The 23,907-nt window shown below is 37.2% G+C and overlaps 1 non-coding gene across 1 annotated transcript; it reads right to left on the bottom strand.

Annotated features, from left to right (window-relative positions):
* Window positions 1–3,649: 3,649 nt before the first annotated feature.
* On the bottom strand, window positions 3,650–3,756 carry LOC121217446 (small nucleolar RNA R71). Its single transcript, XR_005913544.1, has one exon. It is a non-coding gene; the product is annotated as a small nucleolar RNA R71 (small nucleolar RNA).
* Window positions 3,757–23,907: the final 20,151 nt, after the last annotated feature.

The raw sequence follows: 23,907 nt of genomic DNA, 5'->3' as shown, positions 1-23,907 counted from the left end.
TAAATGACAAGTTTCATAGATCATCTATTTTAAATAAAGCTTCCGCAACTGAAAAGAGATTTTACAAAGTAATTATTATCATACAAGAAGGAATAGTTTTTCTTTAAAATACACCTCGCTTTGAAAGCAACAAATACAAGCTGGGATTTTACTCAAGGTTTTTATTTCAAAGAAGGGTTGTCAATGAAAACAAGGTTTTCGATAAAAACTTCAATGTGACACGCTGGATCTGGCCATAACGTTCGGGGCGAGTTTGGGGTGTTACATTTAGTGGTATCAGAGTCAAGTTGCAAAACTCGGGCTGGAAGTGGGCCTTGTTTTTTGGGTTTGATTTAAAAAAAAGAATTAGATCACAATGTTTTGGAAAAAGTTCTTGTTATGCGGCACACCGAGTCTCCAGCGTCGAACCAAGTAAGTTCTTTTATTATTAAGCTTGTTTAATTTGATATACTGGAGATAGTTAGTAGGCTACTGGGGTACTTTAGATGATTATACTAAGGCTTTTAGTTGGAGTGAAACTAAGGATTTACGAAGACAACTTTCTTTTTAATACTTTCATAAAACATCAGCTTAATTATTGAAACTAATTAAAACTTTATAAAATTTCTAATCCAGATAATACGTGAATCAACAATAAGTGCTAGAAGAGGTGCAAGAGGCCATGGCCAAGGCCGCGAAGGTGTTAAGGCTGAATCGTCGGCATTAGGCCATATGCCCAATGTTGGAGTAGAAGAGGCTTCGACCTCACTCGTGGCTGAGACTGGATTGTATGATCGGGCCATGGGGGATGATGCATTATCACAAGCAATACTGAGGATTTTGGAAAGGGTCGTAGGGCGCAATAATGGCACAGGAAATCGGGGGTCAATTTCAGAGTGACTTCGACCAAATGAGGCTGAGATCTTTAAGGGCATGGCTGGTGTGGCACCTAACGTGGCTGAATACTGGTTGGAGGCCACTGAATGGATAATAGAGGACTTGGACTGTTCATCTGAATAAAAGTTCAAAGGGGCAGTGTCACTGCTTAGGGAAGTAGCTTACCAGTGTTGGTTGACAGTGAAAGGGGGCACCCAACCTGAGCAAGTCACTTAGGAGTTCTTCAAAACTGCATTTCAAGGGAAGTATGTGGGTACGATTTATGTGGATGCTAGAAGGAAGGAGTTCCTAAACTTGACCCAGGGAAACAAATCTGTGGCGGAGTATGAGGTGGAATTTCTATGCCTTAATAGGTATGCAAGAGTTATGGTGGCAACGACTATGAGCGCTGCGTTAGGTTTGAGGATGGTCTTAGGGATAGCCTTAGAGTATTGATAGCTCTACAAAGGGAGTGAATTTTCTCAGAGTTGGTAGGGAAACAAATATAGTAGAGGAGGTGAAGCACGTGAGCGCCTAAATCGGGAAAAAGAAAGGGGTAAGAATAAAAGGGAGGCTGAGACTCCTGGTATTGGATAGAGGCCTAGGGCTAAGGCCAGAGTTAATGGGCCAATGAGAGGAGGGCCTCCTGCTGTTAATCTAGGGGTGCCACCTTGTGCTGATTGTGGAAAAGGTCATATAGGCGAGTGTTGGAAGAGGACGGGAGCTTGTCTAGCTTGTGGATCTATGGAGCATAGGATCAAGAGTTGTCCTAGAAGGCTAGGTCAGGTGCCAGTAGTGGGCCGTGGTGGTGTTCAGCCACCAATGGGTGGTCAGCTACCGCCAAGGGGCCGTGGGCAGGCCAGGGGCAGTAACGGCAATGGACGTGGAAATGGAGCACCAGGCGGAGATGCAGGCCATGCTGAAGTAAGGCAGCCAGCTTTATTTTATGTTGCTCATCACTGAGAAGACGGGGATGCCCCATATGTGATAACGAGTATATTCTTTATACATGAGTTACCTTACACTACATTGATTGATATTGGATCGACACATTCATATGTTGCATGCAATATGACTGAACCTTTGCGTGATATGTTTGAAATTACTGCGAATGAGATTATGTGACAAGTCTATTAGGCCAGTTAGCGGGAGTGAATAAATTGTTTAGGGAGGTACCCTTAGTAGTCCAAGGGGTTACCTTTTTAGTGGATTTGATGGAACTGTCGTTTAGCGAGTTTGATTTAATCTTGGGTATGGATTGGCTGGTGAAACATCGAGCAACCTTGGATTGCACTGCAAACGGAATGGTGTTAAGAATAGCGGAGGATAAGGAAGTGGTGGTGATTGGTGAATGTCGGAATTATCTATCGAATGTGATTTTGGCATTAAGGGCTGAGAAGTTGGTACGAAAGGGATGAGAAGCCCATTTGGCTTATCTTAGTGATACGGAGGCTAAGAGCCCTACTGTTAAGAAGTTGAGAACAGTTAGGGAATTTTTTGATGTTTTTCCCAAGGAGCTGCCAAGGTTGCCGCCCAACGGAAAGGTAAAATTTGGAATTGAGTTGTTACCTGGTACGGCTCCAGTGCCCATCGCCCCTTACCGGATGGCACCAAGGGTGTTGGTAAAACTTAAGGCACAGATTCTGGAATTGTTGGATCAAGGTTACATCCGACCAAGTGTGTCTCCGTGGGGAGCACTGGTGTTATTCGTAAAGAAGAAAGATGGGACATTACGAATGTGCATTGACTACCGACAGTTGAACAAGTGAACTATTAAAAACAAGTACCCTCTGCCGAGAATCGATGATCTTTTCGATCAGTTTAGTGGAGCTTCCGTTCTCTTTGAAGATTAATCTGCGTTCGGGGTATCACCCATTGAGGGTTAAGGAGGCGGATGTTTATAAGACATATTTTAGAACTCGTTATGGGCACTACGAGTTCTTGGTGATGCCATTCGAGCTGACGAACGAACGTACAGCTTTCATGGATCTCATGATTCGGGTCTTCCAACCCTACCTGGATCGGTTCGTGGTGGTTTTTATAGATGACATCTTAGTGTACTCAAGAAATGAGAATGAGCATGATGCACACTTAAGGATTATGTTGCAGATTTTGAGGGAGAAGCAGCTGTATGCCAAATTCAATAAGTGCGGATTTTGGCTAAGGGAGGTTACTTTTCTAGGACATGTGGTGTCAGCTGAGGGGATTAAGGTGGATCCCCGGAAAATTAAAGCAGTGTTAGACTAGAAAACACTTAAGTCAGCGTCGAAAATCTGAAGTTTTTTGGCTTGGCAGGGTACTATAGGCGGTTTGTGGAGGGATTTTCATTAATTACTGCAACTTTAACTAAGTTGTTGAGGAATAGGGTACCGTTTGATTGGACGGACAAGCAGCAAGAGAGTTTTGGAAAGTTTAAGAAGGTTTTAACTGAGGCCCCTGTGTTGATTCAGCCAAAGCCTGGGAAGGAGTTTACAGTTTATAGTGACTATTTTTTTTAAATTCTACGTTTCTGCAACTCAATTTTTAAATGACATGTTTCATAGATCATATGTTTTAAATAAAGCTTTTGCAGTTGAAAAGAGATTTTATGAAGTAATTATTATCATACAAGAAGGAATAGCTTTTCTGTAAAATACACCTCGCTTTGAAAGCAATAAATACAAGCTAGGATTTTACTCAAGGTTTTTATTTGAAAGAAGGGTTTTCAATGAAAACAAGGTTTTCGATAAAACACTTCAATGTGACACACTAGATCTGGCCATAACGTCTGGGCTGGGTTTGGAGTGTTACAGCTAAGTTAAGGAACGAGATCACTGCCTTCCAACAAATGAATGATCAGTCCTTGTATGAGGCACGGGAAAGGTACAAAGAATTATTACGAAAATGCCCTTATCATGGAATCCCACATTGCATTTAACTTGAGACATTTTATAATGGTCTCAATGCTCACACGAGGATGGTAGTGGACGCTTCTGCTAACGGTGCTCTCTTTTCTAAGTCATATAATGAGGCTTATAAAATCTTTGAGAGGATTTCCAGCAACAATTACCAATGGCAAACCAATCGTGCTACATCAGGAAGACTAGTTGCTGGAATACATGAAGTAGACGCTCTTACTTCACTCACATCTCAGGTATCATCAATATCTTCAATGTTAAAAAATCTTACTACTAATGGGTATAATAGTTTTGTAGCACAGCCACCAAATCAATTTGAAAGTATAGCGTGTGTTACATTTGTTTGAAGAATGTCCATCAAACCCAGAATCCATGTACTACATGGGTAACTAGAACCAAAATCGAGGAAGGCATGGATTGCAATCCATTTTCTATAACCCATCGTGACGAACCACCTGAATTTTTCCTGGAGTCACCAAGGGGTTGGTACCAGTAATACTTACGCCCAACCTAGATCGACCCAGCCACCTAGTTTTCCCCAACAAGTTCAGAAACCAACCCAAGCTGAACCATCCAATAGCTTAGTAAATCTATTGAAGGCATACAAGGCCAATAATAATGCCTTAATCCTAAGTCAAGCAGCTACATTAAAAAAACCTAGAAAACCAAATGGGCCAGCTTGCAACCGAGCTCAAGAACCAACCACAAGGTGCTTTACTAGTGATATAGAGAATTCGAGGAATCCAGGGAAGAAGCATTGTAAAGCGTTGACATTGAGGAGTGGAAAGACAGTAGAGCCCAACACCATCGAAGCTGAAAAGAAGCAGGCTGATGCTCAGGATTCAGAGGAAGTTTAATAAAGTGTTGAAATTCCAGTTTCACAAGAACCAGAATCTATAAAACCCGACAAGGTAACTTCAGAACCAACTAATTCTGATCAACTAACAACTCCGTGAGATACAAAATTGCCACAGAAGACGAATCAACCAGTTCAAGTAAAGAAACCTCCACCACCCTACCCTCAAAGACTTCAGAAGCAAAAGTAAGAGATTCAATTTAAGAAGTTCCTAGACATACTTAAGCAAATTTATATCAACATCTCGTTGGTTGAAGCACTTGAACAAATGCCGAACTACCTCAAATTCATGAAGGATATCCTGTCCAAAAAATGAAGACTTGGAGAATTTTAGATGGTAGCTCAGACGAAGGAATGCAGTGCATATCTTCAAGACAAACTACCCTTAAAGTTGAAGGATCCTAGATGTTTTACCATGCAACATTAGAGCAACATATTGTGGTAAGGCATTATGTGACCTAGGTGCGAGTATTAACTCGATGCCTATGTCAATATTTAGGAAGTTGGGGATAGGTGAAGTTAGACCTACTACGGTTCCACTTCAATTAACGGATCGATCCTTAGCACATCTAGAAGGAAAAATCGAGGATGTATTAAAATGTGTGGATAAATTTATCTTCCTTGCCGATTTTTTCATTCTAGGCTTTGAAGCAGACAAAGAAGTGCCAATTATCTTAGGAAGACCGTTCTTAGCAACTGGAAGGACCCTTATTCATATGTAGAAGGGCGAGCTTACTATGCGTGTTCAAGATGATGAGGTAACATTTAATGTTTTTAATTCTATGCGATTTCTTGATAGAATTGATTATTGTTCTGCAGTATTCGATTTAGAGGATTTAATAGTGGAGAAGGAGCTCAGCTATGTTGAGGATCCGTTGGAACAAATTTTGACATCAGATCCTCTGAATGATAAAGAGGAGGATGAATACTTAGCGTTATTAGATGTTAATCAAAAGGGATTTAATTTGTAATCCCGTTTTGAATCTTTGGAATTGGAGAAAAGGGATTATTCCCAAACAAAAGCATCAATCGAAGAGCCACTTAAATTAGAACTCAAGGTACTACCTTCACATCTAAAATATGTTTATTTAGGCAACCTTCTACTTTGGCTGTGATTGTTTCAGCAGAACTAACTACTGAGCAAGAAGAGAAACTCATCCTAGTGTTGAAACAATTCAAGAAGGTTATTGGATGGACCATAGCCGATATTCTTGGTATTAGTCCATCTGTATGCATGCACAAGATTATCCTTGAAGATGGAAAAAAGGGACGATTGACAGACAATGAAGATTGAATCCCATTATGAAGGATGTAGTAAAGAAAAAAATCATCAGGTGGTTAGATGCAGGTATAATTTACCCTATCTCAGACAGTTCATGAGTAAGCCTGGTCCAACGCGTGCCAAAGAAAGGAGGTATCACGATCATTGAAAATAAGAATAATGAGTTGATACCGACTAGAACGGTTATGGGATGGAGAATTTGCATCGATTATCGGAAATTGAACAACGCGATTAGGAAATATCACTTTCCTTTGCCGTTTTTGGACCAGATGCTAGATAGACTCATGGGGTGAGACTATTACTATTTTCTTGATGGATACTCGAGGTATAATCAGATTGTAGTAGCATTGGAAGATCAACACAAGACAACATTCACCTGCCCGTACGATACATTTGCATTTAGGTGCATGACATTTGGTTTATGTAATGCACCTACTGCATTTCAAAGATGTATGATGTCTATTTTTATTGACATGGTTGAGAAGTATTTGGAAGTTTTTATGGATGATTTTTCAATATTTGGAGATACTTATGATGATTGCTTAGCCAATCTAGTGAAGGTACTAAGGCGATGCGAAGAAACAAACCTGGTACTCAACTGGGAAAAGTGCGAGAATGGATTGTTCTAGGGCATCAGATAACAAGACATGGAATAGACGTTGATAAAGCAAAGGTAGATGTTATTGAGAAACTCCCACCTCCAACATTTGTAAAGGGTGTTAGGAGCTTTTTGGGCCATGCTGGTTTTTATCGAAGATTTATCAAGGACTTCTCCAAAATTGCTAAACCCTTATGCAAATTACTGGAGAGGGACACAACGTTCAAATTTGATGAAAAGTGCTTAAGAGCTTTCAACGATTTGAAGAGTCGACTAGTTTTGGCACCCATAATGGTCACACCAAACTAGGATTTGCCATTTGAATTGATGTGTGAAGCAAGTGACTTCGTGATAGGAGCTGTCACAGGTCAGCGAAGGAACAATGTTTTTCATCCCATCTACTATGCAAGTCAAACTTTGACAGGAGCTGAACTGAATTATACTGTAACAGAGAAAGAGTTACTTGCTGTTGTGTTTACTTTTGACAAGTTTCAATCTTATCTTGTAGGTACGCAGGTGACTCGGCAATTAAGTATTTACTTGCCAAGAAAGACGCTAAGCCGAGACTGATCCGATGGGTACTTCTACTTCAAGAGTTCGATCAAGAAATTCAAGATCGAAAGAAAGTAGAAAATCAAGTAGCAGGCCACTTGTCTGGATTGGAGCCGCAAGAATGGAACTCTCCTCTTATACCAATTAGAGAGGCGTTTCTAGATGAACACATACTGAAGGTAAATCGTGTCCATAATACCCCTTGGTTTGCTGATATTGCTAACTATTTAGCTTTTGGTTTTATGTCGATTGATAAGACGTACTATTTCTGGGAAGAACCATAATTGTTTAAAAATTGTGCAGATCAGATGATCAGGAGATGCATGGTAGAAGATGAAATACAAAAAATTCTATACCATTGTCACTCAGCTCCAAGTGCGGGACACTTCGGAGGTACTCGTACTACGGCCAAAGTATTGCAAGCCGGATTCTTTTGGCCAACACTATTGAAGGATGCATATGCTTACGTAAAGAGTTGTGATTGATGTCAAAGGGTTGGAAATGTCACCAACAGAAATGAGATGCCTTGAACAAATATCATTGAGGTAGAATTGTTTGATGTATGGGGTATTGACTTTCTTGGTCCTTTCCCTCTATCCTTTGGTCACAAGTACATATTGGTAGTAGTAGACTATGTGTCTAAGTGGGTCGAGGTTGAAGCTTATCTGACAAATGATGCTAGGGTTGTGATGAAGTTCTTGCAGAAACACGTGTTCACAAGGTTTGGAACCCCAAGAGCTATTATCAGTGATGAATGGTCCCATTTTTGTGAACAAGTGGTTGAAATGGTTATTAGATAAACATGGAGTGAAACACAATGTCGCTACAGCTTACCATCCGTAGACGAATGGGCAAGCTGAACTGGCAAACAAGGAGATCAAGGGCATACTTGAAAAGGTAATTTGCCAAAACCGATGGGATTGGTCCAAAAGACTGAATGATGCTTTATGGGCTTACAGAACAGCATATAAGACACCTTTAGGGATGTCACCCTACAGGTTGGTCTTTGGACAAGCCTATCATCTGCCCTTGGAGTTAGAGCACAAAGATTACTCAGCCCATCGACAACTCAACTTGGATCTTAAGCTTGCTAAAGAGAAACAAATGCTCCAACTCAATGAGCTAGAGGAATTCCGAATGTTCTCATACAAAAATGCCAAATTACTCAAGGAGAGACATAAGAAATGGCATGACAAGCACATTCGAGTTCGAGAATTTGAAGTAGGTTAGCAAGTTTTATTATTTAATTCCGAACTAAGGTTCTTTCCAGGTAAACTAAAATCACATTGGTCTGGTCCATTTACGATTCATCGCATCTATCCATATGGAGTTGTTGAACTCCAAGGTAAGGGAGGTAATTTTGAAGTTAATGCTCAGCATCAGAAACATTACTGGGGAGATAAGACTGAAGGGAATCAAATTTCGTTCATTTTATCGGATGTTTAAATTTTCTTATTTTCTTTTTTAGTAAATGATTTAGGGTATATTTTTGGGATTAGTATGTTTAAAAAAATTCTGTCTAGGAGATTGGAACTTAAGTGGGACCGCTTGTGACCCTTCCAATCTTTCCTCGGAATTGATTTTAACATAATTTTCCAAGAAATTATTCATTAAATAGAAAATAAAATTTTTAGTTTTTCAAATAAAAGGGTTAATTTTCACTCAAGTCTTAAATTGCAACTCAATTTCAAATTTTCATTAAGTCTGGGGACTTAATTGAATTCTTTTTAAAATTTGGTTGCTCTTTTTGTAAATAATAAAAATTAGATGCCTCTTTTTGTAAATATTTTCAAAATGCTTCTAGAATAAATGTTTTTTTTTAATTTAATAAAAAAAAAAGATGATAATTATTAATATATAATTATATCCATTATAATATATATTAATTATTCTGAACTTTATATAGAGTTAGGATTAGTTTTAATTTAATCATATTTTATTTGATAAGTTTTTATCTTAATAAATTAATAGCAATTAATAATTTAATATGTATTTTATTAATTATTAATTGTTGTTAACTCTAAGTAGAATTAGAACTTAGAATTTTTAATTATTAAATTTTTCTAAGAATTCATTTCCGACTCCTATTCCCTCATTATAAATACCACCAACCTTCTCCATCATTTATCACTTAAAACCCCAAGCACCAAAACCTCTTAAGTGCCGTAAGCCCCTAGTCGACAGCCTCATTCAGCCAGCAGCACCTAACAATAGCATTGCCCAGCTGATCGGCTAGCACACGCCTAGTAGCCCTAGCTCTATTGCAGTCCCAAGCGCCCAGCAGCCCTCGCATACAGGTGCACCAGTGGCCTCCCCGTGCCACTACACTTGCTGCTCCAGCCCAGCTGCCTAGGCTGTGTCTCGCACCTGTGCCTAGCGCCTGCACCAGGCTTGTTCGATGAGGCTTTGCGTGCTGCTCGCACACCCAACCCAGCTCTCGCGCACACTGCTGCCTACTCCCGCACCCTTCCACCCGCACACCTAGCAGTGTTCCAACACCCGAGCAGCACACACATTCACCTATCCATTGCTAAATTCTCCAACCTACCTTAATTCGATCTCTTTTGCTTTCTAATTGTTTTTAGAAGTTTTTAAAAAAAGGTGATAAGACCAAATTTTCTCTTAAATTTTAATTTTACTCTAATAATTAATTTTTCAATTTATTGAATCATTAATAATTTTTATTAATTAAATTTTTGAAAAAAATAAATTTTCCCATCTTTTGTTCAGGTTAATCATGCCTCGTAAGAGAACTCGTGCCTGCGCCTAAATTGATGAAACACAAAACAAGTTCCATTGTGAGGAAGCCAAAACAAGATACTAGAATATCTTCAAAAATCAACAGATGCATCCAGAGAAAGGCTTTACATTTAAAGAGAGAAACTACAAAGACTTTATGACAAGTATTTGTCAAGTTGATGAAGCCCTCAATTGGGAATTGTTTTGTGAGAAGAGACCTAGTGTGGATGAGGAGTTAGTGCGCGAATTCTATGTGAATTTAACCTCAAGCAAGTTGATAGAAGTTCCAGTTCGCAGAATCAAGGTAACAATAACTTCAAATGCTATTAATGAGTTCTTTGAATTGCCTGATTTCAGAAACAACGATTATTTTTCCTGGACGAGGAATATAAAGCTTGAAAATTTACAAGCAATTCTCCTAGAACATACAATTCCAGGTTCTAAGTGGATTGTGTCAAAGCAAGGAATCCACACTTGTCGAAGAGAATATCTGACACCACTCGCAAAGGTATGGTTCTATTTCATCCGATTCAGCCTTATGCTTAGCTCACATGGAACTACAATTTCATTATAGCGAATGGTCTTATTATACTCGATTTTAACTGGAAAGACCATTGATGTAGGAAAAATCATCTTGAGAGAAATGCAGAAATGTGCCGTTAGACAATCTGGCCCAGCCTACTTTCCCTTTACGATAATAATTCTATGCTTGAAAGCTAAAATTCTTGCAAACCTAAAGAAGACAGGTTATATCCAAGGCACAATCACATATTGGGACTTCCACCGAATAACTGAAGATTCTGTTCTACAGCAGGAAATTGAAGAAAGTGAGGATCTCAAAGAAATGGAAGAAGATCCCGTAGAGATCAAGCAAATGCAATCGGCTGAAGTCCTTGAAAAGGTGGAATCAATGGAACCGGAAGTTGAACTTGATGAAGAAACTTCAATATTCAGAGTTCAACCACCTAGCCCAGATCTTAGAGATGAGCTGTCAAAGTTGATGGACATAATGCAACATATGCAATGGCAGCAACAAGCTTACTGGAGATACTCAAAAATAAGGGATGACTCGATGAGAAGTGCTCTTAAGAAAATTTACAACGACCCATTTATTTTTGTGCCTAGATTTCCAGATTTTATATTTGAACCATGGAGTCTATTATCGAAGAAGGAGCGAAGCAATTCATGCAAAGGCAATAATGATGAAGCAAAAGATGAGTCGAATTGCGAAGGATATACAAATAAATAAGAGGGAGGATCTTGACTTTATTTTATTTCTGTTCTTAGGTCATTTTAGGATTAGTTTAATAAGGATTTTTTTTTGCATAATAAAGCAAGAGATAGAATGTAACGCCTCGAAATTGGGCCTAGAAGTATTGGGCTTTGAGCATGGGAGTGGTTAGGAGATTGCTCATAAATATTTTAGTTAAGCAAGAAAATGGCGCAAATGTCATGTTTTCTTTATTGGCTAAGTGATTTGAGTGGATTCAGAGTGTTTGGGAAGCCTGGGTTCAAGTCTGCGCTTTTGCAAAAATTTTAGTTTTTCCCCTTAAGTGAACCTTGGCTTTAGCTTGTAGACCTTATGAATATTTTTGGGAAAAATGTGTCACAAAAAGAGCTTGTGGTGCAGCGGTAGGTGGTGTGTGGAGTTCTCTTGAGGTCTAAGGTTCAAGTCGTGGCGAGGTAAGAAGAGTATTTATTTTACTCTCTTGCCATGTGAGAAGCAGAGGTTGATTGAAACTCTGTTGAGGGAAGTTTGAACTGGTCAAGGAGTGGATTATGGAGGAAATCATGGAGGAGATAAAGGAGAATTTTTATGGAGAAATTGTGAAGAAAATCAAGGAATTTAGGTTGGGGAGAAGAGTAGTGTCGTATGGGGGCTTTGGGCACTCGTACATTCGGCTATCAGGGGTTCTTTTCTACGTTTCGGGTAGCCGTTTGTTGTCGGGGACCTTGGCTTCGGTTTTTCCTTGCTTTGGTATTTTTTCTCTCTAAATCTGAATTAGCTTTTCAATTTAAGGTGTTTTACGGTGAGCTTGTTTCAGTTTTGCACTCTTCTTTAAACTGTTTGGCCGAATCTCTATATTTTCCTTCTCTTCCTATACTAGCCGAATACATCCCTCAAACACCGTCGAGATTGCTCCCCTTCTGTTCTCCATTTTCTTCCTTTTTTCCCCTATTGTTATTTCCACTACATCTTGGCCGATTTTTCTAGGCTGCTCTCTCTCCCTCCTCGCGATTCTATTCTTTCATTTTGGATTTTCTTCAATAGTCGATTGTCCCCCTGTCTTTCACCATTTTTTATTTGGTTTTCTCTTCTATTGGGTATTCTTGGTCGATTATTACTAAGCCTTATGGTGAGGGTTGATTAACTCAATTTCTAAAAGAGTTCTTGATAAAAGGTATGTGTTGTATTGTCTTCTGTTGGTTCAGTCTGTTTTCTCTCATTGTGTTTCTTAAAGCCAAATACTCCCTTTCTCCTTATGCTATGATGACCGATTGTTGGTTTCTTATGTGGATCGTTGGGTTTCTAAGTTCTTACGAGAAGTGATGGAGTGCAAGTATTTTGGAGGCGATCAAAACCTTTTTCCTCGCTATTCTATAAAGGTAATACGATACCTTGTTTTGGAGTTGATGATCATGGATTTGGGCCACACCTATGAGCGGTCCTGTTTTATAAGATCTACGGTTTATGCAGTTACCCTGCGAGAAACGTGTGACCATTTTAGTCAACGATCTATGTGTATTTAGTTGTACTACTTTCGGTCAAGGTAAGTGGGAGTACTGATTTGGGGATGTAGTGTTTATGAACACTAACAAATGAAAGACTACTGTATGTCGTACTGAATATAGGTTGGGCACTTGAAGAACTTGGAACAGTTGCATAAACAGATGTGTAACCGTATGCCTTGTTTTGATAATCGGCTGAAAAGCCGAAAATGTGTGTGTTGTTTACTCTACTATGACTGTAGATCGAAAAAATGCTGAAAAGCCAGAAATATGGCGTATGATGCAACACAAGCATGCGATCATGCGTGTGGTGAACCGATCTCTCGGAATGTGGGCGTACAATGAGGAAGGCCACCATAAGCGAATTTGTGGGCTTAGGCCGTAGTGGGCCACTTGGGCCATGAAATGGGCCGAATAGGCCCAATGGGCTCGTGGGTCTGCTTGTGTCAAATCAACTACTGGTGGAATATGGTTGGGCTTGTCATGCCGCATACATGACATAGGTCGTTATGGGCCACGTTTGGCTGGACTAGGCTGTGTGGGCCCAACGGGCTTATGGGCCCTTACAGATAAAATGTATGTTATGTGGTAAGTTTTGGACTGGGCTACATCGTTCGTACAGCCTTGAATAGTTCTAGGTTAAATGGACCGTATGGGCCCAATGGACCCGTGTGCCCGTGTGGGTAAATTTCGCTATTAAGTGGGAAGTAGATAGACTTGTCATGTCGCGCACATGACCTGGTTGTTTTGGGCCTCGATAGGCTAAAATGGGCCATGTGGGCCCAATAGGCTCGTGGGCCCACGCGAATAAAATCTGCGATAAGTGACTATTAATGAACCGGGCTGTGGTGTACACATAGCCGTATCTAAATTTGGGCTTAATGGGACACACGAGTGTGTGGGCCCACTTGGGCTGAGTATAGGCCTTAGGCCCATTTACACCGTTATGTCTGTTTAGGTTACTTAAGTCGCTCGAGGCGAAGGTGGACCATCTGTTGGGTTGTTAAGACCTTAGTTTGTAAAATTATCGAATTACCCCTAGATTATAAAATGACTGTAATGCCACTGTAGGGTAAAATGATCGTGATGCCCTGTAGGGTCAAATGACGATTATGCCTTATGTTCCGTATAGACGTACTATTATGACATGACATACAGCATAGGGTTGCGATTTTGATATGGAGGAAGTACTGTACTGGTTACTATGCCACATTTACTGTTACTGGTGGCTATGCCACAATTACTGATACTGGTGGCTTTGCCACAATTACTGATACTGGTGGCTTTGCCACATTTACTGTTTCTAGTAGCTATGCTGCATTATTATTACTGGCAACTTTGCTGCGATATTGGTGTGCTGGCTGGGTGGGTCAATTTATATCCCCACATGGTGTGTTGGTTGGTACGGGTGCTGTGCTAGCTAGATTTGGTTGGGATGCATAATTGCATTACACTGTACTAATACTGCATTGGGCTTAGGCCCACACTATTACTGTATAGGGCTAAGGCCCAGACTGTACTGATACTGAATAGGGCTCAAGCCCAGACTGTTATTGATCTGAGCTTAAGCCCAGACTATGTTATACACTATTTATTTGTTATTGGGATCACACACTGAGTTTTCGTAAACTCACCCATTTGTTTTAATTGTTCAGGTAATCCTTAGGCGGATTGATGCTGCGAGGGACTCGGAGATGGCCATACTATTGCTTCTATTCCTTTTATTCGCTATTAGATTTTGTTTTGGGTTTTAATTTATGTAATAAGGCCGGTTGTGGGTTTTAAGTTTTAATTGGGCTTTTGATTTCTTATATTAAACTGCTAGTCTAGGAAAACACGAGTTTTCAAAATAGTCACAATTTCTAAAGAAGTCGAGCTTTCAACAGCAAAGTTTTCAAAATGCTTCCACGGTTTAAATTAAATTAATATACCAAAGGAAAATAAATTGGTAAATTTTTTGACGAGAACTTTTGGTGAAATAATAATAAAAGGATTTAGATTCAATAACGTATTTTTATCGAAAAGATCAATTTTGAAAAACACTTCGATGTGACACGCTAGATTCAGCCATAACGTCTAGGCTGGGTTTGGGGTGTTACATAGAAATCATGAATAATGAACAAGTCGCAAAGTATAAAGTGGGGCAATAGGTATACACATGTCTAGGATTGGATCTAGAGAGAGCTTGGTACTTAAGCAGTCAATTTGAATCACCTCCTCTTTTCTAGAATCCTACCTAGTGTATAGTATCTATTCACTTTAAACAATGAGGATATTGCTTATCTTAAGTAGGGGGCTAAAAATTGAATTATTTCCACTTAGAATAAATTTTTCTTTTAATTTATGATTAGGATATATTTTGTTCAATAATTGGAAATTTTGTTAAGTATGCTAAACTTTGGTATAAATGAAGTTCTATTATTTCAATAAACTATTATGTTAGCTTAATAATGATATGAATGATTGTTAAAAAAGCATGCAAATCGTACTATATATTTTTAGTTCCTTACGAAAGTTAGGCATGCATGAAAGTTTAAGTCTTTAGAATTGACTTAGTAGTTTCTTGAGGCAAAATCCTAGGAAGCATGGAACAGTGGAAATGATTTAGGCAACTTTTGTTTGGACTGTTTGAGCCTTTCAAGCCAACTATGATGAAATTTTTATCCTTTGAAACCCAACTTTGAGACTATATGGCCTAATTTTATTTGAACCCTTGCAAATTTAGCCATCACTTCTCTCTTATCTATCTTAAAATTGTCCCAAACACTAGACTTAGTACTATTCAAAGTATTCTTCAAAAATAAGTTTGGGGGAGTTGAAAAGAAGTATCGAATGCTCTAAAGTTTTAGTACATTCAGTAAAATGCTCGAATTAAAAAAAAGAGTATGAATTCTTAAAATAAGATGTACAAAAGAGCATGTGAAAGCAAAGAAAGTTGATGTATTGAAGGTAAATATTTCGAAGGTTCAATGCAAGATGAGTCTAGGGTTTAAAAGCCTAAATTTATCTATCTTTTACCTACCCTTAAGCCTAGCCACGTTACAACCTTGTTTAAGACCTATTGATTCAAAGTTCCAATGCTACCTACATTAGTGGAGAGAAATTGCTACGTACAACATATAAAGACATAAGGTAATTACATTGTTAAGGTTTAACATAACTTTATTAAGAAGCATTTAGTCTAATTTTTGCTATCATAATAGTTGTTGAGATTAATTTGAACGATATGTATACTTAAGTAGCATAACTATCAAATTTCTTGTCTTTGAGCATAAGTATATTAAATTCATAATTTTGAGAAAAAAATGTTGTTCTAGAGGAATTTTTCAAAGGTGTTTCCGAGAAATTCTTTTCAAAATTCGTGCATTACTCGGGATGAGCAATGAATTAAGTTTGGGGGTATAGAAACACAAAAATTTATACACTTTTTCATACCCTTTTTAACTTAAATTCATGCGAATTTGGTTAAATTCTTGTCGAAAAATAATTAATTATTATAAAATAATTAAATTGTACTTAAATTATGAACATGTTGAATTTTAATTAATTTTGGTTAATTTTGGTTATTTTCAATATAATTGCACAAAGGGTGAAAAATGGCTCGACAAACACTACGAGAAGCACAAAATCGAGAAGCAATACCGAGGAAAATTAATTTCTAGCCTAAGACGGTCCAAAATTATGTGTATTAATTCATAATTTAATTAATTTTAATTTATATCCAAGTTAATTTGGGTTAATAAATTATGATTAATTAATTTTGAAAAAGTGGTCCGATTGAATCGATCCAAGTGAACCGAACCGGCGAAGAAAAGGACAGCCCAAAACCGTCTAAGTGTTGACCCAATTCAGCTCATTAGGTGATTATTTAAGCTGCAAAGAAGCCCTTGAAGACTTTTTCAAATTGCAATTCGTCCCCTCCACAATTGGCGGCTTTGAAGATTTGCCCCAAGCCATATTTAGCAAAGTTGAAGTCATCAACTTTGCCACATAGATGGCCGGCCAAGGGGTGGCTCTTTAGCTGCTATTTTTAGCAAATTCTAACTTCCACATTCAGCTATAAAAACCCCTATTGGCTGATCATTCAAAGCTTTCCTCATTCATTTTGTAACACCCTGAATTTGGGCCTTGAGCATGGGAGCAGTTGAAGGCAGCTTATAATATTTTGTTGTGCATGTAAATTTCATTAATGAAGGCTTGTTTTAGTGGTTAAGTGTGCTGAGAAGTGTTGGAGAAGTCCTGGGTTCAAACTTGGACTCTGGCAAAAATTTTGGTTTAAGGTGAATCAAACCCTGGTTGTAGTAGGTAGGCCTTAAGAATATTGTTAGAGAAATTGTGCCACAAAAAGCCTTGTGGTCTAGTGGCAAAGTAGCGCCACATAATAGGCAGGAAGGTGGCGTCATAGAGTTGGCAAGGAGGTCCAGGGTTCGAAACTCATGGCAATCAAAGAGCATTTATTTTGCTAACAGGGGGCGGCAAGAGTTGGTGTTGAATTTAAACTCTGATGATGGAAGGATCCCACATCGGGAAGATAACATAAGAGTGGATGCTAAGAGTGCTCGTAGCGCGGATTAACTCCAGTCTCCTATCAGGTTTGTATTTCTCACTATTCTAGCTGTAGAATGGCTACTTCGGGCCGCGATGGACTGAAAAGGGCCATGTAGGCCCAATGGGCCTACGGGCCCAATTGGATAAGTTGTTTGATTGTGTAGTAAATATTGGACTAGGCTAGGTGAATCTCATATCTGTGGCTAGATTTGGGCTAAAAGGGCCACACTAGCGTGTGGGCCCATTTGGGCCGAGAATGGGCTTTAGGCCCATTCGTATTGCTATCCCTATTTAGAATACTTTAGTTTACAAAATTACTGAAATACCCTTGACTTGTAAAATTACCAAAGTACCCCCAATTTATAGAATTACCGTTTTACCCTCGAATTACAAAATTACTAAAATACCCCTGTAGGGTAGAATTATCGAAATACCCTTGTAGCGTAGAAATACCAAAATACCCTTGTAGGGTAGAATTATCGAGATACCCTTGTGGGGTAAAATTACCATTTTGCCCTTAGGGTGTTAAATAATTGTTTTGCCCTTGTGGGCAAGTGACTGACTTGGACTGTGTGGTTGACGGATTTGATTGTGAATATATGTTGGTGATATGAATAACTTGACTGTGATTGTTTGATTCAAATATGGGCATGACATTCTGCAGACATGACATGTTACATGGGTTGGGATTTTGTACAGAGGAAGATCTGATCTGTTAGGATCGCATGGTTGCTTGATGACTGTGGATCCACCGAAGGCTTAAGAGCCGTATATTCGTACTGATTTGATAAGGTCGCACGGGTCGCCCGAGATGACTGTGGACCAATCGATGGCTGAGTGTCGATCATGTTACCGAAGGCTATGTGCCAAACATATTTGCCTAAGGCTATGTGCCAATATATGATTATTGACGACTCTGTGTCGATCATATTTGCTCAAGGCTGTGTGCCGACTATATTACCGTCGCTGATGGCTATGTGCCTAACATGATACAGCTACCGATGGCTTAAAGCCAATTATTCTGATTATGGCTTTGCGCCAACCTACATATGGCTTTGTGCCAACCTGATTATGGCTATGTGCCATTATTGTGGGCTTCGTATCGATATTGTGGGCATCGTGCCGATTATAGACCCGTTATCGATGGCTTTATGCCACGTATTCTGTTAAGTGGCTTAGCCACATTATCTGTTTCTAGTAGCTATGCCACAAATATCTGTTCTGGCAGCCATGGTACAAATTCTGTGGTGTGTAGCGGATGGGTGGGTCGAGTTGTCTCCCCACATGGTGTAAGGTTGGTACGGGGGTGTATACAGCTGGATTGGGTTAGGATTGCATTCACATTCTGATTTTGATTCTGTTACCTGATACTGATTCTGATTCTGTCACCTAATTCTGATTCTGATTCTCATTTTGATTCTAGTTCTGATAATGTTTGTTATTTTGTAATGGGCTAAGGCCCATCTGGTACTGTTTGTTATAATGGGCTAAGGCCCAATTGACACTGAAATTGAAAGTAGGGCTGGGGCCAGACTTTTAATTCTTTTATATGACTGACTGATCTTTTTTTTATAGTAGGGAATTTCACACTGAGTTTTTATAAACTCAACCCGTTTATTAACCTTTCAGGTAATTTCCAACCTTAGACGGATCGGAGCTGTGAGGGGCTCGGAGGAAGCCACACACACTGTTTATGTTACAGTTTTGATTATTACTTTTAAATGTTTTTATGTGGGTTGTAGTAAAGCCGTTGTAATTTTTTGGATTTTAAATTTGGAATTTTATTTATTGTTCTTATAATTGCTAGTATTAGAACACGGTTTTCCAAAGCAACTTCTATTGTTCAAAACATCACGTATCCGCAATTGCTTTTAAATTAAGCTTCCGCAACTGCCAAGATTTTACAAAATTGTTAAGATTGTTATTCAGTTGAGGTTTTCTAACAAGGTTTAAAAAGGGAATAAGTTTTTAATTATTAAGAAGGGTTTTTAATGGAAACATGGTTTTCAAAAAACACTTCAATGTGACACGCCAAATTCGAGCCAAACTTCCAGGCCAGGTTTGGGGTGTTACACATTCACATCTCTTCTCTCCTCTCTCACTTTCTCCTCTCGTTTTCCTATTCCAAGTCCCTTGGTCTCTTGCCGATTTCTCCTCTTGGAAAAGGGTTATTCATCATCCATTTTGGAGCAACATTGAAGTGTTCATAGCAGCCTTGATTGGCAAAGACAACAAAGAACGAAGACGGAGCAAACTAGACAAGCCATGGAGAAACACCAGATTTGATTCTTGTTCCCTATCTCTTTAATTTTTGTTGTTATTATGATGAACATTTCTATGAATATTTATGTTGTTGGAATGGTGAATTTAATCAGATTAGCTTGAATTTAATTTGTGTTGGTTTGATTGCATTTCGTCTGCTTAAATTATTAAAATTGTGTTTATGCTGTTATAGGCCTCGGTAAAATGTTTGATTAAGTAGAATCATGCCTAAGATATTCTTGCATTACAATTGTGAGGTAACTAATGAATTAATTATTTAAACAAATTGAAATTATAATTAATTGACACAATACTTAATCAGTGCATGTTTATCTTTCTAGGGTAGCTGAAGGTTAAATTAGCAATGTATCTGGCGATACACTTGCCTTTCATAACATGCAAGATTATTGTGATTAAACTGTTTCAGGGTAAGGATACCTTGTTACCTCACATAGTTTTTTATGTGCTTATTAGATTTAATTAATCATTTGAATTGACATAGGGATATGTAAGAGATTAGTTCAATTTAATGAGTATGTATGTGCAATAACATGTTTTCTTATTAAAATCTGTTTAATCGCTTAAAATTAACATAGGGATATGTTAAAAGATGAATGGATTTGTGTAGGTGAATATGTTCATAAGTTAGCGAATTACCAAGTTGCCGTGAATTTATTCGTAACAACATAAACACGAGTTTAATAATTTTAAGTTAAAGAAATGTAATTAATCCAACACAATTATGTCATCTTGATTAAATCATATTTTGAAATCGTGCATTTGAGATTTATTTATTCAGTTTACTTAGTTTAAAATCTTAGTTTTTAATCACCCTCTTCAAACAAAATATTTTTCTTTATTTATTAAATCATATTTTGAAATCATACATTTGAGATTTATTTATTTAGTTTACTTGGTTTAAAATCTTAGTTTTTAATCACCCTCTTCAAACAAAATATTTTTCTTCACCAAAGTGTTTTAAATAGCATTCATAAATAATTCTTTTCAAAGTCCCTGTGGGTACGATAACTTGACATTTACTTATAACTTTATTATTTGTTGCGATTGTGTACACTTGCACATTTTCGTTGTTCCAAGGACAAACAACCATGTCGCATGACCGTGTGTCATACATGACTGAGGTACACGCCCGTGTCTTAGGCCGTATGGACGAGAAATAGGCCATTTTCAAGCCATTTCCTTCACCCTAATTATGCTTACACACACAAACCATTTGTACCTATTTCAAACATTCAAAAAATGTACCTAAAACATGCATAATGGAGCTAAATCAATATTGTATCTATCCATACAACCAGTATGCCCAAAGGCACCTCAATTTTAAACACCAAACATGCTTACACATTGCATAATTTTAACCATTAACCAACCATATGTTTCTCATCTAATTTTCTTACCAAACTTACCGCCACAACCACATGCCAAAGTCATATACAAACATACCAAAATGGTCACTAAAACATACATAAACTTGACCATTCTAACATCAACCATGAAAGCACTAAAATGTCAAGATATCATCAATCATAAAATACCTATACATGTGCATATTTAACCATTAATCAATTAACTTGTTTTTATATCAAACATATCAAAATGACCTTACCATTGAGACCACTTATCACATGCATAAAAACCATTTAAATGTCACCATTCTAGCCAATTTCAAATGGTTCCAACAGCTAACATATATACATACGAAATTATGTCCAAATGGTCATAATTCAAAAACATACTTGACTAAATTTCATATCAAAACATGCCCTAAATGATTACTTTGCAAACGTGCCAAATCTTACCATTTTGGCCATAAAACCATGCATCAATTTGATCTTGTACACACTAACCATTAACATCAAAGTGCCAAAAGCACACCAACCATTGAGGCATCAAAATAGCATAAGTTTCATAAGTTCATAGTAACATTACATGTCATTATCATCAACTAAAAAATAGACATATTCCATCTATACATGCCATTATAACCATGACCAAAGTATCAAAATCTACCAATAAAATCGATGGATAGTGTGATGGATATCCGACTAGCTTCCAACCTGATCGAACTTTCGATAATTTGTAACGTAAAGGAAAATAACTACATAAGCAATGTATGCTTAGTAAGCTCGTATAAACTTTAAGTATAAAATTCTATTTCGATAATAAACTTTATAGAATAGACATAAACCTATACTAATGCCAAAATTCATAGCATGAAAGGATTTTATGGGACATAATGTATAACCATCAATCTTTCTAGAAGATTATACACCTGTCAATTTACTTACTTTCATTTTTGTTCACAATGCTTATCATAAGCCTAACATATTATTAATTATCAATTCAATGTATTTATCCATGGCATAGATAAATTCATTTAAAGCATAAGCAATTTGTTCACATATGAATACATCATTTATCTTATTAAACTTTTTTATAACATCATAATAGATCCCAATTACGTACTTATCGTACCATTCCCTTTTCTTACCCATTTCATATGCATAGTACAAGCATAATCATAAACATAAATCATATCCACAAGCTTGGCAGAAACCTAAGCATATCAACAACACATGTTAGTTCATATGAATTTAACATGGATAACCATAATACTTAAGCATAATTCAATTGGATTTATCATCCATCTCATAGCATATCATGTTTTCCATGTATGACAAATTCAATGAGATTCATGCATACATATCTTAACCCATACTAAACACTGACCATTTCATTTGCATAACACATAAGACATAAATATAGCATTAACTATAGTTACAAGTTAGTGGTTAAACACATAACTTAGCAAAAATCACCACATGATAAAATAACTTTCATGATATAGGATATAAGCGTTCATAATTTTCATGAACACGGCTATACATACTTTAATCATCAAAAACTCATACCTTTCCATACTTTCATGACATTGCCAATCGAAATACTTACCATTCCTTCCCTTTGTATACCTGTTGAACCACTTAGATTAATATTGGATAAGCGAGAATCTCACATACTGTGTGCTAATATATGGTCGAAACCATTTCTTTCCTTTTCCTTTACATAGATGCTCTCTCTCGAGCCATAAATGGGTCTGCTCACACAAGCTATCGATTAAAATGTAACTACAAGGTGCTGCTCACATAAGCTGTCAAGTAGCCGCAACACATGCTGGAACTCAGCCACCGGTAGGACATTCAAGACCAACACTCAAAACATGGTAACCCTAATGACATGTCATATGTATCCTATATATTTCTAAGGTTCAAATAGGGCTCGATAATCATCATACATCATTGAATTTTCATCATTTCTTTACTCGATAAATTGTATAATTAACATATATATATTGATTCATTTTCAATAAAATCATATAATAGCATTAAATTTAATCAACATTATACATAGTACAGTTCATACGAACTTACCTGGCATAATTGTAGAAATGTCAAAGTATGGGGGCATTTTGGTAATTTTTAATTCTACTCGATTTTCCACCTGATCTTGATCTAAATTAATAATTTCTTTCAATTAATTAATTTAGACAGTAAAATAATGTATTTTATGCAATTTAGTCATTATTGACATTTTTAAAATTATCCCTAAAGTTTTACTTTTATTCAATTTAGTCCATGAGCCTAAAACATGCAAATTAACCATTTTTACCCAAAATTGAGCCTAACGAAATACTTATGGCATTCAATACAGCCCATTATTGCAACGATTTCACATCAAATCCTTGTACTTTTACTATTTCAACAATTTAGTCCCTAATCAAAAAATTCATCAAAAATCACTTAATAAAATACTTTTAAATAACAACTAATATCTCAAATTCATCAATTAACATCTAAAATCACAAGGTTCATCAATGGAAACATTCAAAGTTTGTAACAATTTCAAAATCGAAGGTACAAGCTAGTTGGGTCTAGTTGCAATGATCTCAAAAACATAAAATTACTAAAAACGGGTAAGAATTACTTACCATGCAAAACATTGAAATTGGCCAAAACCTAACTTAACATTTATGGAATAATTCAATTCTAAAATGGGGAAGAAGATGACAACCATTCATATTACTTATGTTTTGGTGGCCCAGAAACAATTTATGAACTTACTCGTAAGATTTGTGAACTTACTCGTAAGATTTGGTGGCCCAGAAACAACTGTTTCTGACACCACTAAAAAATGAGCTATTACAATATTGCTTATTCAGCTTTTAAAGCACATCCATTAGTGGTTTAAAATGTGTATGTACAAACTTTTCGAAAAGTCACTATGATAGCTTGGGAGCATTGCATCACCCAAAAAACTTTGAAGATTATATTTCAAGATTGTAAATATCATTTGTATTGAATTAATGGCATGTATTAAACTAGTTGAGTTGTAGTAAAGTTAAATGTTGAATTGAGACTTTTACATTTCTCTTAAACAAGACACACATCTTATTGAACTTTTAGTGTACATACTAAGCTTTTATGTCTAAATTAGTCTAAATTTTGATTTATAATCTTTTCATTCATAATGAAATGACATGGTGATATTTAAACAAGATTTTAGAGTG

Source organism: Gossypium hirsutum, chromosome A02 (assembly GCF_007990345.1).
Source record: "Gossypium hirsutum isolate 1008001.06 chromosome A02, Gossypium_hirsutum_v2.1, whole genome shotgun sequence".
Lineage (NCBI taxonomy): Eukaryota > Viridiplantae > Streptophyta > Magnoliopsida > Malvales > Malvaceae > Gossypium > Gossypium hirsutum.
This window is presented reverse-complemented; position numbering and strand designations above follow the sequence as displayed.